We start from the raw sequence: 18,366 nt of genomic DNA, 5'->3' as shown, positions 1-18,366 counted from the left end.
AAAGTAATGCATCAAGCCGATGTCCTTCATCTCAAACTCCGCCGAAAGATCTCTCTTGCAGTGCTCTATGAGTCTCTCTGCACCTGTAATGACCAAGTCATCCACATACAACACCAGAATGAGAGGCTCCTCACCAATCATAATAAAGTAAAGGTTCGGATCTGCCTCACTCTTTGTGAAACCCATACCCTGCAAGTATGCATCTATCCTGGAGTACCAAGCTCTGGGAGCTTGCTTCAGGCCATAAAGGGCCTTCTTCAGTCTGCACACATGGGACTCCTTCCCATGCACCTCAAAGCCCTGTGGCTGCTCAATGTACACCTCCTCCTGTATGAAGCCATTGAGAAATGCGGTTTTCACATCCATCTGGTGGATCTTCCAACCCATCTCTGCTGCTATCGATATAATGGAGCGTATCGAAGTATATCGAGGCACGGGAGCGAAGGTCTCCTCATAATCAACTCCCTCTACCTGGGAGAACCCTCTAGCCACAAACCTTGCTTTGAATTTCTCAATGCTGCCATCTGCAGCATGCTTTACCTTGTAAAGCCATCTGGAAGTAACCACGGATTTGCCCTCAGGGCTCGGCACCACCTCCCAAACATCATTCTTCATGATAGAAGAATACTCCTCCTGCATGGCCTCTCTCCAGACCTGCTGGCTAGCTGCCTCCTCATAGCTAGAAGGCTCAGAGTCAAGGATGCTGGTAACCATCGCCATATAACTACAAAACCTCTCAGGTGGTCTACTCTCTCTGACAGGCCTCTTCGGCTCAGCAACAGATGTGGCATCTCTCAAGGTGTCCTGAAGCCACTTGGGCTTCCTCTTCCCTGAGCATGCTTCTCCCATAGGAGAATGAAACTCCTCCTCCTCATCACCATCAGTAGCCTGAACTCCTGACTGTCTGTCTGCTGTCCTCCTGCCTGCACCTGAACCTGTAGAAGCTGAGGTACCGTGTGAACTGTCCATCAGTGGACTCCCTAGTGAACTGCTCTGCATGCTGCCCGGAGCACCACCCCTCTGGCTCGGCGAGCCACTGCTCACTGATGGACCTGACATCCTCATAGATGTACCTCCGGATCCTCCTGATCCCTGCCCACTGGATCCCTGCGACTAACTCAACTGCTGTTGAGGGTCTGGCTGATCCAGATACTCTAACTCCCGTGACCTCCTAAAGGCCCTGTCCTCCTCGAACTTCACATCCCGTCTGACAACAACTCTCCTCTGTGCAGGAATGTAAATCCGAAAGGCCTTTGAGGTCTCACTATAGCCCACAAAGATACCCTTCTCTGCGGTGGGATCTAGTTTGGTCCTCTTCTCCTTGGGTATATAGGAGTATGTAATGCATCCAAAGATATGAAGATGACCAAGATCAGGCTTCTTCCCAGAGAAAGCCTCCTCCAGAGTCATGTGCCCCAAGGCACGATGCGGACTCCTGTTCTGCAAGTAAACAGCTGTGTTGCAGGCCTCTGTCCACAAGAACAATGGTAACCCCTGATCATGTAACATGGCTTTGGCAACCCCTATGATGGATCTGTTCTTCCTCTCCGCAACCCCGTTCTGCTGGGGGTTGTAAGGAACAGTGAACTCCCTCCTAATGCCTGCCTCCGCACAATAGTCAACAAACTCTCCAAGGGTGTACTCTCCTCCATTGTCCGACCTCAGGGACTTGATCTTCCGACCTGTCTGTGTCTCCACAAGAGCTCTAAACTCCTGAAACCGCTTGAAGACCTCACTCTTGGTCTTCAAGAAATAAATCCAGGTCCTCCTGGAGTGATCATCAATGAATAAAACATAGTACTCATATCCACTCAAGGAAACATGAGACATCCGACCGCTCACATCGGAATGAATCAAATCAAGTATCCCCGTCGCTCTGCTGTCACTGCTGGGAAAAGGGGATTTGGCAAACTTGCCCATAGCACAACCTCTGCAAGTATCAAAGTGATCAGTACTGAAATCTGGCACACCTGTAGTGATCTCCCGCAATGTCCTCAAGGCTCCATGATACATATGTCCCATCCTGCGGTGCCAAATCTCACACAGCTCAGAACTGCTAGCTCTGCTGTCGGTACTACTGCTCAATGCCAAAAGGGGCTGGAATGCAAACTTGTACACCTTTGCATGGTGTACACCTATCACTCTAGCTGAATCAGCTGGAGTGCCCCTGGGATACATCAACACCTGTCCTTCCCTGAACAGTACCTCATATCCTCTGTCCTCCAAAGCTGAGACGGATATGAGGTTCTTCCTCATCCCTGGCACATAAAGAACCTCTGACACCTTCAAGGGAGGTTTGGACTCCCTCTGAAATGTCACTGTCCCTACCCCGACTGCTCTAACAACTTTGTCATCACCGAGTACTACCTCAATATCAGTGCCACTCTCTGAAAGCTCTGAGAAGTACTCACGGACTCCTGTCATATGACGTGAAGCCCCACTGTCCACATACCAGATACCTGAAGATGCTCCACTAGTCGAGGGAAAAGCATGCTCCCTCTGAACCTGTGTGGCAGGTGATCCTGCACTAGAGGACTCACACGTAGTGAACGCAAACTCTCGGTCAAAACGACCTGCAAAGTCCTCAATCTCTGCTGAAGCTGCCACGTCCTGGTTCTTCCCCTTCTTCTTCTTCTTCTCCGGACACACAACTGCATAGTGTCCCATCTTCTGACAATTCCAACACTTCACCTTGGAATAGTCCTTCTGTGTGTTCCCCTGTTTACCTTTACCTTTGCCTTTGCCCCCACCACCGCTTGTGGAAGCCTGCTTCTTCCCTTTGCCTTTCTTGCCTCCTGCCACCAGTGCTACGTCCTCATCCTGCTCAACTGGCTTGGCTGCCCCAAGCTGACCTTTCCTGATCTCTGTCTGAATGCAATCATCCCAAAACCTCTCCCATGTGGGAAGGGTCTCACGTGCACAAACCCCATCAGCAAAGTTCAACCATGAACGGGGGAGGCCATTCACTGCAATCCGCACCAACTCAGTGGGTGGACTGGCCTCTCCAATCCCTGCCAACTCATCTCTCACATTGGTAATCTTTGTGAGATATCCAGCTGCACTATCATTACCCATCTTAATGTTCTTCAGCTTCTCCTTCAGGACCATCTTCTGGTTCTCATTGGTACTCTGGTAGAGATTGGACAATGCTGTCCACATCTCATGGGCATTGCTCTTTCCTCTCACATGAGGAATGCAATGGTCTTTGATTTCGTCTAGAATCAACCTCTTACCCTTGTTGTTCTTTCTATTATAAGCTGTCAACTGAGTTGCATCAGTAGGCACAACAACAGGGTGCTGTGCTGTATGCACCATGATATCCCAGACTTCTTCCTCCTCAAAGATACTCTGCATTCTCTCCTTCCAAACGCTGTAATTTGTATGCCCATCCAACCTATCCTCCACCCTCAATCCCAATGACATCTTGCTGTCCTAAAACTGAAAAATAGCACTGCTGTGGTAAAGATAAAACTGCTGTTTATAAAAAAATCAGCTTGCTGGAATTTTCTGAGTGAAAAATCAGCAACTGTAATTTTTTCTTTTGCTGTCCCAAACTGCCCTTCAGCACTCAAGCTCTGATACCATGTAGAAATTTCTCATTTCCCACCCCGGTTTTCAGTTTCTCCTTATTTCTCCCATATAGTTAAATGCCCTTTCCCATAACCATACATTCAACAAGCTGGAAAAAATAAATATTGCTGAAAACACAAATTCTGGAAATTTTACAGAATGCTGGAAATTGCAGAAATAAAAATCAGCAGTAATAAACAGCCATTAAAACACATTTGAACACTGATATTTTTGGTCAATGTGACCCTGGAAAAACCCCCTACAACTCTTGGGGAAAACCAGTTTGAGAGCTCTTCTTTATTTCTGGAAAATGCCTTTTTACAGTGAGAGAAAATGTTCAGCAAAAATCAACAAACAGACTTTTACAACTTATCTCAGCCTTGCTGAAACACCGCTGCTGATACTCCGCAGCTGTTGCTGTTACACCGCTGCTGTTGCTGTTACACCGCTGCTGTTGCTGTTACACCGCGGCTGTTGCTGTTACACCGCTTTCAGCTTTGCTGTTACACCGCTTTCAGCTTTGCTGTTACTCCGCTTTCAGCTTTGCTGTTACACCGCTTTCAGCTTTGCTGTTACTCCGCTTTCAGCTTTGCTGTTACTCCGCTTTCAGCTTTGCTGTTACACCGCTTTCAGCTATCCAGAAATCTCCCTTGCTCTCCTTCTCTCAATCTGCTCATGAAAGAATTAATGATCTTTTCCTCCTTTTCCTCCCTTAACCCAACCCTAAGTGACTTTTGGGTGATCCCTAAATCCAATGGCTGAAATAGATTTAGATCAATGGCTGAGATTAAATGCTCATTTAAATCTCACTTTCTATTTTTTAATTCACCCCACTTTAATAAAGACCCACTTAGTCATTTATTTCCAAAGTCACTTTTCCTTTCTAATTTTTCATTGATTTTATAAAAGTCACTTTAAAATTAGACTTAGTAACTTTATCACTTAAAGTCACTTTTAAATTAGATTTAACTTTATAAAAATTATAAAGATACTTTAGGAGAAAAATTAAATTCTTTTGGACACTTTTCCCTAGGCCAAAGATCAAAGCCTAAGGGAACCACCTGTCCTCCGGTACCAAATTTCAACAGAAAGAATGGGAATGAGTAGGAAAAGGAGGAGAAAAATACAAAAAACAATGTCAAAAAAATGAGGGAGTTTGGGATTTGCACTTACCTCATTAGCTCTTATAGATGGAAGTACTCCAAGCTCCTCCTCTTTCTCCTAGCTCATCCTCCTTCACACCTCCAAGCTCTCCTCTCTTTCTTCTCTTTTCTCTTCTTCTCTCTTCTCCAAGCTCTTGTAAAATAAAAGTGAGCAAATGAGTGATGAAAGGGTCTTTAATCCCTTCACTCCTCACCCTAACCTAAGGTGGACCCACCCCCAACAAACAAAAACAAAAAAAGGAAAAATAAAATAAAGAATGCACCACTTTGTGGCTCGTGTGGCGGAAATGGTCGCTTGCCCGGCGAAGCGGTTGCGATTCGTATGGATCCGAGCTGGAAATGACGTGGATCGTACGATTGATTTGCCATATGAAACACTTTTTGGAAAAACCGAAACGCGGATCAGGCTGTATGGTTCCAAAATGGCAGGGACTGTATTTCTTAGCTTGATCTGCGTTTCGGTTTTTCCGAAATGTGTTTCGGAGGGCGGATCGCGTTTTGGGCTTTTGATCTTGGGGCGGGGTGCGTTTCCTACAACATTAGTCAGAGGAAGTCTTGGAAGCCCTAGATTTGCTCACACGTGTGGAGGCAACAACTGTTGCAAGGGCTGAAAGTTTTAGACCTGCAGTAGAGGCCAAAGTTTTGTAACGGGGGGTCAAAGTTGCACTGGAAGAGATTTGATTGTGTTTGACTTGGACGACGGAAGCACATCATCAAGAAGGCCAGACTTGGTCTTGGTCTAGAGGTGTTGGAATTCGTCATTTGAAGAATCTATAAGAAGAGAAGAGATGTGGGTTTTCCTCTCAGGTGGAGAGGTTTTGGCTCTGGCTTGTTGTCCATATCCTATGTTCCTGAGAATTGTTGATCTTCTTGTTTTGGTAGTTGTTTGATGATAAAAATAACATAATAACAAGAGAAGAAGCTAATAAGTAAGGAAAGTAAAAAGACATCACAAGCAGTTATCAAGTTTAAGAGAAATCATCCTAATTGTAGCCCTATAGATTTCTCAACAATTTTCACACCATAGTCTCAACTTGCACTTGTTGCAGTGATTTCTAATGGTCAAATTGAAGATAGATGGAAGAAACATGCAAACAAAATGACAAAAATACAATGGACAAAGAGATCTGTCAGTGTACCAAAGAGCCACCGGGGGGAAACAAATAAAATGCAAATTCCAGCGTCTGAACAATGCAACTCTGTACAAACACCAATGGTTGCTGAAAGGTTATTTGAGCTTTCTTTGGAAAAGGGAGTGGACGACAAGGATAAATCCATTTTTGATAAGCCACGAGAAATTACTGCAATACCTTTTGAAAAGGCTCCCACAGAAATGGTGCATGCCACAAGACTGATAAGGTCTCAATCAGTCAAGTTGACAAATTCCAACGATTGTTTTCCCAAATTTAGTTGAAAAAACTTCTTTGGAGTAAACTGACTCATTTGTACTTGATGCATCCATGAAAGGCTCCCTTTCATCTACTGGGGATTCTCTCATTGAGAGGTTTTCCTTTAGGTGTAAAAGTGCCCAAACAATTGTAGAGGACTTATTTAAAACAATGAATGGAAATTCTAAATCTCATCTAACCAAGGAAGATAATCTTCACATTAAGAAGTCTTTTAATTGGGAAGCTAATGTTGAAGATGAAGACAGAGTTGGAGGTGTCATTGAAGTTTCCCTAACAAATGAATTTGTAGATCCCGATACTTGTTCCACTGAAGAAGAATCATCCTCATTGAAATTGGTCAAGGATTCTCCTCCAAGAACTCTGGTGCCTACCTTACCTTAGAGTATCATAAGAGAGTTAATGAGAATATATGAGGAACCTTGGACCCCATTTCTCAAATAGGGAGAACTAGAAAAACATTATCTAGTTTGAGACAAAAGAAAGAGAATAGAAATAGGCTTAACATGTGGCTTGAAGACTATGTAAAGGTTGTAATTGATGATAAAGAGTTGGAACATGGTCAATTATTTTTGGAGGAGATTGACTTAAGAAAACCATACGGTGGTCCAAACCAGAAAGGGGGTCCTAAAAAGACAGATATCAACTTAGAGCTATTGCAACAAAAAGTTAGAAACTAAGTCACCTGACATGGGGATTCGACACATAGGATTTGAGATTCGTGGTGTCGGATTCGGACACGCTGACCCCCCGGAACAGGACACGTTATATATTATTTTATTAAAAATATATATATATATTTAAAAATATACATATATATTAAAAATTAGATATTATCATATTTGTTACACAAATTTTAATTAATGATACAAATTTATTGATTTCAAACATAGATCTTCATCTATAGCTGTTAGCATGCATAGTACATACAAAATTCAAATAAATGTCAGTGGTACTGGTCACATAAATGATAAATTTATTAAAAATTTAAATCATGATTCATAATTCATAACTGAAAGACAACTTACAACTACAAGATAGTAAGATAAACACATTGACAATTGTAGTTTTCTCATTAAGTCATCAAATCAAAATGTGTTACATAGGTAGTGTTGGTGCAATGCCAATGGCAAACAGAAATATAAAATATAAAACAACTACAGGTATACAAGCCTCAAGGCATCAATCAGCATCAGAATCAGCATCACTGTCCCCATCATCATGGTCCCCACTGCTCGCCTCTACATCCTCCTACTCCGCTGTATCCATAGTCGCCTCTGCATCTGTTGGTATGGAGGTTGACCCCTCTAAGTCATCAAATCCAACAGGCTCTAGCATTGGATCATTGAGATCCATGTTGGCCAATGCCAATTCAACAGTGGTGTCCAGACCCATATCATCAGGAACAATGTTACTTGGGAGCGGGAGCGAAAACGGGAGCGGGAGCGACATATTCAGAAGCTCTTGGTTTGGTGCTCTTGATTAAATACGAGTTCCATACCCTAATACATGACAAAATTCAATGGAAACATTGCAATCCCCCAATCCTAAAATCCTGAAAAACTGATAAGTCTGCTGGATTTTGAATGAAATCTAAAATTCTACTTTCTCCATATGAAATCCAATGAGGCCGGAACCACTCTCAAACATCCTGAGTCATTTCATGGTAATGTTAAAAATTGAAGTAAAAGGATGAAAATGAAGATTAAGGAGAATGTCACTTTTACTTTAAGAATTTAACATTACCATGAATAGCATATCAATACTAGGGCCTAGACTTGATCATGAAGCTGCCAAAATGCTTTACTCCTTGCTCCAACAGCACAAATCACTTGCCAAATGACAATTTTAATGAGCAAACACGCCCTTTTCATTCCCGCGCTGAGCATAGCAAGTCCTGGAAACCGGACACGTGTCCTAAAATCGCGACACGCCCTCGGACACGACGTGTCCTGTGATTTGGACACGAATCTGGACCGAATCGTGTCGGATTCGCCGGATTCAGGATTCGCAGGGGGTTTAGGACGAATCTGGTGACTTAGGTTAAAAAGCTTTACCAAGAAAAAATAAATTTTGCTTGAGGTTGCTTGTGAATTACAAAACAAAATGGCAGAAAGATATGTTGCAAATGAAACACCTAAGTTGATTAAAGGAAGAAATAGAATATTGTGTGAAGATTGGTAGAGAAAGACAAGAATGTTTTGCAGTCAACTTTGGAAAAAGAGTTAGATAGAAGGTCAAGCAAATGGGAAAATAAGCTAGAGAAAATCAAGTTGGAGGGAAAGCGACAGAGAGATGTAGTGAGGCAACTTGTAGAACATAATATTGCTTTATAAAGAGATGTTTCAGATTTTAATAATAAGGGTTTAACTATACATGGATGGGTTTAACACAAGGTTAAAGATGTTGAGAATGAAATTGCACAACTAAGACAATCTTTGACAGAGTCACATAGACAGACTAAGTAGAGCATAGTCTACCGTCCATCAAGAATCATTATGATGCAAAAGTAAAGGAGAAACTTGAGAAATTTCATAAGGAAATCCTCACTAACCTTTGTGATGAACTTGAGAAATTTCATAAGGAAATCCTCACTAACCTCTGTGATGTTTTGGATTTTCATGTTTCTAAAGTTGCAACTAAAAACGAAGAGTTGGTTTCAAAACTAATAGACATTTTGCTTGAAGAGACACAACTTCAACGCAAAAAGCATAATGCTCAAAAGAGGCAGAAAAATGATGACGAATTTGTGTTGAAGTGGAGGTAATGAACAAGGAAATTGTAAATCCCCTCTTGAAAATAACCAAGGCTACCACTGTGTTTTCTGAGTTTAATATAGGTTTCCCAGTGAAGACTTTTGTCAAACAGTTTGTATGAATACTGCTATAGGTGGAGTTTTCTTGTTTTTAATTTAGTCAGGCCTTTAAAATCAAACATATATACTCATAAATATCTCACTATAGTGATGTATTCACTCATTAAACTCAGCGATACCAATATCATTCAATAAACATCATGCCATAACAAAATTTGCCACTTACCATCAACATATTCAGTTCATAATTGTACAATGAAATACCATTTATTATGAGACTAAACAAAGAGCTGATACAATAGATGAGAAGTAGGGAACTTGGTTGCTTTCATATGATATGGTGGCAACATCCTTTTTTAGCAGTAGTGATGGCTCTCCTTGGTGTCTAGCTTTGAAATAAATGCCAAACAACCACCCAATAAAACACTGAGGAGATTTGGTCTCCTTGAGTAGCACACAGCCTAGAGAACAAGTCTGATATTAATATATGGTATGTCCGACACTTGATAGAAAGCTCAACCTCAATAAGATGTCCAACCTTCATACACTTCAACATGTTGGAAATACTGAGAGGGTGGGTGAATCAGTGTTTCTTTTTCAACTATTATTTTACCAGTTAAAACATTTATATTCAGAACAAAAGATGAGCAACAAGAATTGATCCGAATTGGATCCTAAACACTCTCTAAGTTTTCATAAACTCTTTCAAATTATGCCAAAAGATTCAAGTCTTAGAAAGATCAGGCTATCAGAAAGAATCCTTGTGACAGTTGCAATTGTGATCAGTGCGGAGCAACGAGGATCCTCGGTCGAGCGCCCAGACCGTTGGCCCATGGTAACCCGCGCTGGCGCAAATTGGAAAAACCAGGGGCTAATTCAAGAAACGGGGGTAGTTTCTGATACGCGATTAGCGCTAATCGCGTATCATAGGGCGTCCCCCTTAGTGAAGGAAAACCCCGAGCGCCCAGACCCGAAATTACTATGAAATGCGGAAAGTAATTAATTCGGTTCCAAAGAGTGGGATTCCACAAAACCGGCAGGATATCGGTAGGCCTCGAGGCGGTAAGCAGTTTCAACTGAGTCCCACCTGATGCCACAAATTGAGTGACACGCGTCTGACGGAAGAGAGAGAAAACCGCTCACATCGGATGGGTAAACATTATGCTACTTCCCGTCGGATATGACCGACAACCGTAGGATTTTGGGGGCCCAGATCAATGGCTGAGTCGCGTCCCGATAAATGATTGGATTTGACAAGGTTATAAAGCAATATTACATGGGATTTGAAGTCTAACGTGGACAATGAGTTGGCAAAAGATTCATGTTTCGCGGGTGATCTTGGAGCAAACGGAAATAACGATCGTTCAAATGTGTCCAAGGAACCTGACACACTCACCCGTTGCAGAATAGGTGGCCACCTCCCTGTGAGGCGTTATAGAGTGATGATGACGCAGAACAGGGGAATTCGAACAGACAGAGGTAGGGAAACCAGAAAGCCGGGAAGTGGAAACGAACAATGAAAGAACAGACTGTCTTTAAAGTCATGAACTGACAGAAGCAGAGACAAAGAAGAGTTAATTAGACAGAGAAGCTAAGAGCAAAGAACAGAGAGAAGCCGAGCTGCCTGAAGGCAACATTGAGCCAGACAGAGCCAGAGAGAGTCTGAGAGTCTGTGTACTTCAGAGAACGCTTGAGAGGTTCAAGTGAACTCCTCAGCATATAGGCCTGTGATGTATGAGTCTCAGATTGGGCTCATACTACTATGACCAATAGAGGTCGAGTTTCAATAAGGGAGATTCTGTGTACTCCAGAGACTTGGGGGATCCAAGTCCAATCCTACTGATTTTTATCTGTTTAGTGAGACTCGAATTGAGCTCACTGTTGTAAAAAAAAACTCTGCTTTGAAAACATAATAGAGAGGCCACCACTGAAGGCTGGACCAAGAGATGTAGCCCAGGAACATTGGGTGAACTCCTTATTAAACTTGTGTGTTTATATGTTTGCCTGTTATGTTTTCTCTAACTTCCTCAGTGTCTGTATTTCGCAATTTTATCGATCCATTGCATAAAGTAACATAGGCACACCCATGCACATGACTTTGTAATACCTTTAATTCTTTGTCTTGGATAAATTCCAGATCAAGTGGTATCAGAGCTCTAGGTTATTAAGGTCAGACAGCTTGTGCTAGATTTTGTTGTTGAATGCTAACTAGATCAAAGCTTAAATTAGGAGAAGGAGAGTTGGTTGAAGCTAACTCTGAAATTGGAAGAGTCTACCCTGAGAGGAAAATTTCAGAGGAAAACCCCTTGGAATCAGACTCCCAATTCATGAATGGTTTTCTGACCATGAAAGACATTGTGGAGGAAATGTATAGGGAATTTATGAAAGGTAGAGTTGAAGATTCATCAAACTCCAAACAAGACAAAGGAGTATAAGAATCTCTCCTCCATGACCACTCTAAAGGCAAAGGGAAAGAAGAAAAATTTCCCACACCTCCTAGTAGCCCTGAAAATAAAAAGAAAACATATTTGATTAAATTAGATGTTAAATTTGATTTGCCAATATATGATGGAGAGCTGAATGCAGAGAAGCTGGATAATTGGATTAAACAGATTGATATTTATTGCAGAGTGCAGAGCATTGATTCAGACAAGAGTAAGATTCAGTTGGCCAGCCTACACCTTGGAGGCACTGCCTTGGTATGGTGGGAAGACAAGACACAAGCTGACATGAAGAAACATGGTAAGATTCTTTCTGTCTGGAGTGAATTTGTTTCTGCAATCAAAAAGCAATTCTATCCACTAGCCGATATGCAGCAAGCCATGATGAGTTGACAAACTCTTCGCCAATTAAACGGGCAAAGTGTACAAAGTTACACCCAAGAATTTAGGAATAGAGCTTTGATTCTAGGAATTTCTTTAGACTCACCTGAAACTCTGCTGAAGTATATAAGTGGTCTGCACAACTACATAAGGCACACTATTCTCATGTTTAATCCCACTAGCATAGATGAGGTATCCGTTCAGGCTACACATCTAGAGGCTAGAGGAAAGAATGTGAACCCAGAAGTTGGGGGATCCTCAAAACCCACTACAAGCAAGAATAAGGAGAAAAAAAAACAGAAATGGAAAGAGAGGAAGACAAATACTGTACAAAAGAGGAAGTCTTCATGCACTCACTATAAGAAGGATGGGCATGATGATGAAGACTGCTGGATTCTACATCCGGAGCTGAAACCCAAGAAATATGAGGGCAAGAAGAAGAAGACTGCTGCATCTATTCAAAAGGATTTGGGGTCAGACTCAGGATATGAAACAACACTCGCAGCCACAGGTATAAAAGGTAAAAATTCTGAAGCATCTACTAGTAATTTGCACAATCTATTGATAATGAAGAAAATGAGAGGAAAAGACATGAGATTTTTCATATTTGAGTTATTTCCAAATGGCTCACAAGTAAATTTAATTTCTGAAGCAAATTGTAAAGAAGTTGGGATTACTAACCACACCTCACAAGAAACCATATCCATTAGGTTGGCTATGTGATAAAACAAAGCTAAAAGTGACTAGACAATGTAAACTTAAGTTTTCTTTTGGGTCAGCATTTGTAGATGAGATTGAGTTAGATATAGTTCCTTTGAATATATGTGGAATTGTTTTAGGAAGTCCTTACTTGTATGATAGCAAAGCTATTTTTAGGCCGATAGGCCTTTCTTATGCATCAACTTTTAGTCAACACTTTTATCCTGATCCGTTGGATCAGGTGAGACACTTTCAACTGTTGATTTGAAGTGTGCCTGCCTTTTCCAAATATCAGTTGAGTTGCCTTACTGCTTTTTCTCATTCTTTTATGTCACTCTTCAAGATATTTTTATTGCTTTTTCCTTGCCAATTGTTGTTGCTGTTTTTCTTCCCTTGCTTTTGGCATGCACTGATTAGAATTAACCATCTCACGGAGAGGAAATCACGTATGGTTGATATACAAATGTTCAGCATGCAATATAATCAACGGGACAGAGTTGGACAGCCGGCCCTGGTGACCGCCTTTGCTGTCTCGATGATCCGAGGTGAACAACCACTCGCTTTCCACAGCAGTCGGTTAACAGTCATGTCGACTGGCAATTGCCAGTGCCTGTACTTTTATTAAGGATCGTAGGTTGGACATTCACTCATTTGTCGCATCATTTGTTTTAGTTTGTCGATCGACCTGTCGAGTCTGCCACCCACACCCATTTAAGAACCTCAAGAACCACTCACCGTTTGAATGGCAGAAGGTGGTTTCGTGGCACCGAGGTGTATAAGCTAATCGTGAAGCAGGCCGGTATATTTTTTTTACCCCTGAGCTTTTTTATTGGTCCGGTTTGCATGTGGGAACGGCCTAGATTTTGAGTCCACTAGCTGGCAGGCTTGTTTGTACCTGACTTGCAATTTTGGAGGAATTTGTCATCTTTCTGCAAGGCTGAAGCGCTGGAGGACCGTCCATTTTGAAGTTTAAAGAGAACCGCAAGGATTCAGCTTTTTTTCAGAGAATCTCAGCACAAATTTCTTAATTGACTGCAAATTTGCAAAAAGATTTTCGTTAAATTCTAGGATATTCGATCTGTCTAAGTATATACTCTCGACTTGCACAATTCTAGAATGCAAGGGAAGACAAAGAAGCAAATAAAAGCAAAACAGAGCGATTGTAAGAGCTTTCTATTTCCTTTCTGTCGAAATTCAGTTTCTTTGAGCTTTCCCATGCATTATTTTGATGACACCGTAGTTTTTTCTTTTAGAATTCTGATGTCTATCCTGCAAGTTACACTGATATTCTGTTTAGAAAGTTAAGCTTTATAGCAATCTCTCCGTTTCTTTATGTCTGTCAGTAATTTAAGCTTGATAACTCTTATTGATTTCTTTCCTGATTCTTTTCTAGATAGAAATTTAAGCTTTAAAGCTTTATAAATTTCTTCTCTGTTTCTAGTGTATTCCAAAAGTATTGAATCTATGCCGTTAAAACCATATTTTTAAGTTTTACAGCTGCTGAATCTATATAAATAATTAAAAATTCCAAAAGTATTGAATCTATGCCGTTAAAACCATATTTATAGTATATAATTGGACCAAAATTATTTTAAAAAATTTCAGGTGAAAACTCCAAAAGCTAGAAGAGTTATCCAACAACTCTATTAATTCAAATTCCTATTAAGCCAGCAGCCGAAGACGACGAAAGACGCAGAGACGTCAGGATCTGAATGAGAACAAAGAATGATAGAAACACGTAATTCAAAGAACTTCACGGTTGGACGTGACACGGAGGCTGTGTTGTTGGCTATCAAATTCCACAGTAGGAGCGAGTTTCGGGTGTAGAAAAGTCTTCTGAAAAGATGTTTAATAATACGTCCAATAAAGAATAAAGTATGAGAACAGTCACATCATCCTCGGCTACTAAATTCATATATCATAGCATTTTCAAAGTTTAAATGCACGCTTCACTTTACTTCCTTTCTTTTACCAATCATCAACCCATTAAAGATCTCAATCGTTAGCTCGTGATGGCTCTGGTTGTAACGCTCAATAAATTAAAGAAATATAAAATTCTGAATTTGATGATGCCATTGATTTTGATAATCATTAGTTGATAAGCTTGTCTTATGGCTCTAATTGTCACGATTTCCCATTTGCCATAAATAAATCTAAGTCGAGTGATACCACCGTTAAAATAGCTAATTGTTTTTTATTGAAGAGTTATTTAAGATTAGAGAATCAGTTAATTGAATTAAGTAGAATTAAGTTAATTTAGTGTGGTTTACAGCTTTATATAATGCTTCTTTGTTTCTTGCGTCTGTTAAAGTTTAAGCTTTAAAGCTTTATCGATTGCTACTCTGTTTTTTATGTCCGTGGTGTACGGAAGTTGACTGGGATGAATTTCACAAATTTTACTAGTACATTTGTTATTTGAACAGGTTTATACGGTGCTCCATTTTGATTTCTGATCGTTTTTAGTTCACATGTGCTGCCTCTTTATTTCGAAAGAATCTGTGTGTTTTGTTAGTTTTTGAGATTGGATATCAATGATTTTCTTTCAGTCCTCAGCTTTCTCCCATTTTTGTGGGGGGAATAAAACTCTGAAGGTTTCAGTTAGTAGAATTTTAAGTATCCAGGTGTCTAAGGACAGTTCGATGGTTAAACAACTGTATTTTTAAGTGCTGCCTAATTTGATCCTTTATCCTAACATTTAAGGAGCACAACCTTTTAATATTAATGTCAGTGATTGACTATTCCATATATGTAAAATGTTCATGTTTAAATAAATAGTGTAGACTCTGATTTGTGGTCTGGTTATGCAAGATCAAGGTCTAACCAATATATTAATGAATCAACGTCTGCATGCACATATTCAACAGGCTTTCGAGTAATGTAAAGCCTATTTCCTTCGAAGAACAGTGAGGTACTGTGATCAATATTTTCATAATTCAGGTTTGAAGCTCGTTTGGTTGGACTTTTATTGGTTAACAAGTAACTGTGAGCACTTCCAATCAAACAGGCGTTATCTTTGTGACTTGAGAAGGAACTGCAAATTCCATTAATACTTGCAGAAATGTGGAACTCGATCTAGGTATTTTTCGTTCTTTTCCATGGATAAGCAAACACAACTTTTTCTCATGAATAATATGCTATTCATTAATTTGTTCATAGCTTATCTTCCATTGTCTGAAATATCAGTCATGAATGACCAAAATGTAGAAGAGTTGTGTACCATACAAAATAATACTCTGTAATTTGATTTTGTATTTGAAATTTACTGCAAGAGGAAATTTATGGAAATTTGAAAACAATATTCTAATTATTTTATCAAATGACAAAGAGCGTTTAGAAGGGTAATTGCACAATGATCCAGTGCAAGAAAACAAGGTTTTCCACAAACCAATTAACTCTTCTAGAAAAATACAACAATTCCAATTTAATAATCCTATCGGCCTCTCTTTGTACCTTTAGGGACAATTGCTAGTCTATAGAGTTGAGAACAAGTATCAACTCGTTAAATATGGAATCGAATATATTGTAAGAACTCATAAGCTCAAGAATAATTATACTCTCATAAACTCAGGGCAGATGAAAAGAATTGTAAATTTATGCAAACAATTTTTACTGATGATTGTAAAGGAAAAGAAACCTGATAAAACCAATGTATTTGAGGGCTGTAATGCTAAACAGCAAGCTGATTTAGAAAAAGTTGTTTTCAGAATATGATATATTATTTTAGGAACCTAAAGGTCTGCCACGTAAAAAGGAAATAGTACATGATATTAATTTGCAGCAAGATGCTTCATTGCCTATCATCGGAATGTATAGGTTGTCCGCTTTAGAGAATGCAGAAATCAAGAAGCAGGTATAGGAGCTGCTCGAGAAAGGGTTCATAAGACCTAGCACATCGCCATGTGAGTCTATAATTGTCTTGGTGAGAAAGAAAGATGGCTCATGGAGAATGTGCATTGATTACCGAGCACTGAATAAGATAACGATAAAAAATTGTTATCCCCTTCCTCGTATAGATGATCTATTAGATCAGTTGAAAGAAGCTGTTTATTTTTCTAAGTTGGACTTGCATAGTGGATATCATCAGGTCAGAGTTGCAGAGCAAGATGCATGGAAGATTGCTTTCAAAACAAAGCAGGGATTGTATGAGTGGTTGGTTATGCCTTTTGGCTTATTAATGCTCCTGCTACTTTCATGAGAGTAATGAATGATGTACTTTGACCTTTTATTGATGATTTTGCCATTGTATATTTGGATGACATTCTTATATTCAACAAAACATGGGAAGAACATTTAAAGCATGTTAAGCATACTCTGGATGTTTTGAAAAGAGAAAATCTTTATGTTAAACTCTCAAAATGTGAATTTGGCAAAACATCTTTGAATTATTTGGGTCATATTGTAGGAGGTGGTGAATTGAAGATAGATCCTTTCAAGGTTGTAGTCAATGTAAACTGGCCTAAACCCAAATCTGCTACAGAAGTTAGAAGCTTTCTAGGAGCAACACAATATTGGAGAAAGTTTATTTCTTACTTTTTCTTAATTGCAACTCCCTTACATGCTTTAACAGGATTGAGCAAGGTGTTTCAGTGGGGAGGCAAACAGCAGAAAGCCTTCGACACCTTGAAATAAAAGATTAGTACAAGACCAGTACTAGCACTTCCTGATCTTCGAAGACCATTTGAGATTGAAGCAGATGCCAGTGACTATGCCATGGGAGCAGTGTTGATGCATCACGGTAAACCCATATGTTATCATTCTGAGACATTTAATTCTGCAGTAGTTAATTATCCCACATATGATAAATAATTGTATGCACTAGTACATAGTGTGAAAAAGTGGAAACATTACTTAATGGGCAAAAGAGACAGTTATACACACTGATCATCAACCACTTCAATATTTACACTCCCAAACTAAGTTGCAGCAATCAAGACACTATAGGTGGATGAGTTTTCTACAACAGTTTCATCTTGTCATCAGATATAAAAAGGGCATACACAATAAAGTTGCAGACATGTCCAGACCAATCATAAATGCATCTACTATACTTGAGCATATTTCAGTATTGCATGAAAGCTACATTGAACAATATGCTCAAGATATAGATTTTAAAGATGTATATGCAACTTTAAGTCAAGGCAAACAAGTAGGAGAATTGGATTATCATGTTAAGGACCAGCTCTTGTATCATTTTGGGAGGCTATGCATTCCACAAACTGAAAGAGTATAGAGAATTCGAGAGGCACACACTTCTCTAAAATCAGGGCACTTTGGTGTAGGTAAAACAGTTGCACAGTTGCAAAGATTTTGTTATTGGCCAAAAATGAATGAGACAGTTTCTAGATATGTAAAAGGGTGTACCATGTGTGTTAAAAGCAAGCCTAGTAACATAAAACTAGGCTTGTACACTCCACTACCAGTTCGTTCTCTTCTTTGGGAAAGTGTTTCCATGGACTTTGTTGGGGGATTGCCTAAATCTAGGAAAGGTCATGACTATTTATATGTTGTTGTGGATAGGTTCAACAAAATGTGTATTTTAATACCTTGTAACAAACAGATTATAGCTGAACAAACTGCAGTAGATTTTAAGGATGTATATGCAACTTTAAGTCAAGGCAAACAAGTAGGAGAATTGGATTATCATGTTAAGGACCAGCTCTTGTATCATTTTGGGAGGCTATGCATTCCACAAACTGAAAGAGTATAGATAATTCGAGAGGCACACACTTCTCTAATATCAGGTCACTTTGGTGTAGGTAAAATAGTTGCACAGTTGCAAAGATTTTGTTATTGGCCAAAAATGAATGAGACAGTTTCTAGATATGTAAGAGGGTGTACCATGTGTGTTAAAAGCAAGCCTAGTAACAGAAAACTAGGCTTGTACACTCCAC

The 18,366-nt window shown here is 39.9% G+C and overlaps 1 long non-coding RNA gene across 6 annotated transcripts in view; it reads left to right on the top strand.

Annotated features, from left to right (window-relative positions):
- Nucleotides 1-18,366, top strand: part of LOC149217029 (uncharacterized) — a 116,327-nt gene that overhangs the window by 49,626 nt on the left and 48,335 nt on the right. For 4 of the 6 annotated variants that reach the window (XR_016251182.1, XR_016251180.1, XR_016251179.1 and 1 more), the window contains exons 4-5: nucleotides 15,340-15,383; nucleotides 15,480-15,551. The exons of the other annotated variants lie outside the window; for them this stretch is intronic. This is a non-coding gene — a long non-coding RNA (uncharacterized LOC149217029). The remainder of the gene's footprint in view (nucleotides 1-15,339; nucleotides 15,384-15,479; nucleotides 15,552-18,366) is intronic. 6 annotated transcript variants of the gene reach the window in all.

This window comes from Pinus tabuliformis, chromosome 1_1, assembly GCF_031772625.1.
Source record: "Pinus tabuliformis cultivar Carrire ecotype Pingquan chromosome 1_1, CPIR1, whole genome shotgun sequence".
Classification (NCBI taxonomy): domain Eukaryota; kingdom Viridiplantae; phylum Streptophyta; class Pinopsida; order Pinales; family Pinaceae; genus Pinus; species Pinus tabuliformis.
Note: the sequence above shows the minus strand (reverse complement) of the source record. Positions and strands in the feature narration are given on the sequence as shown.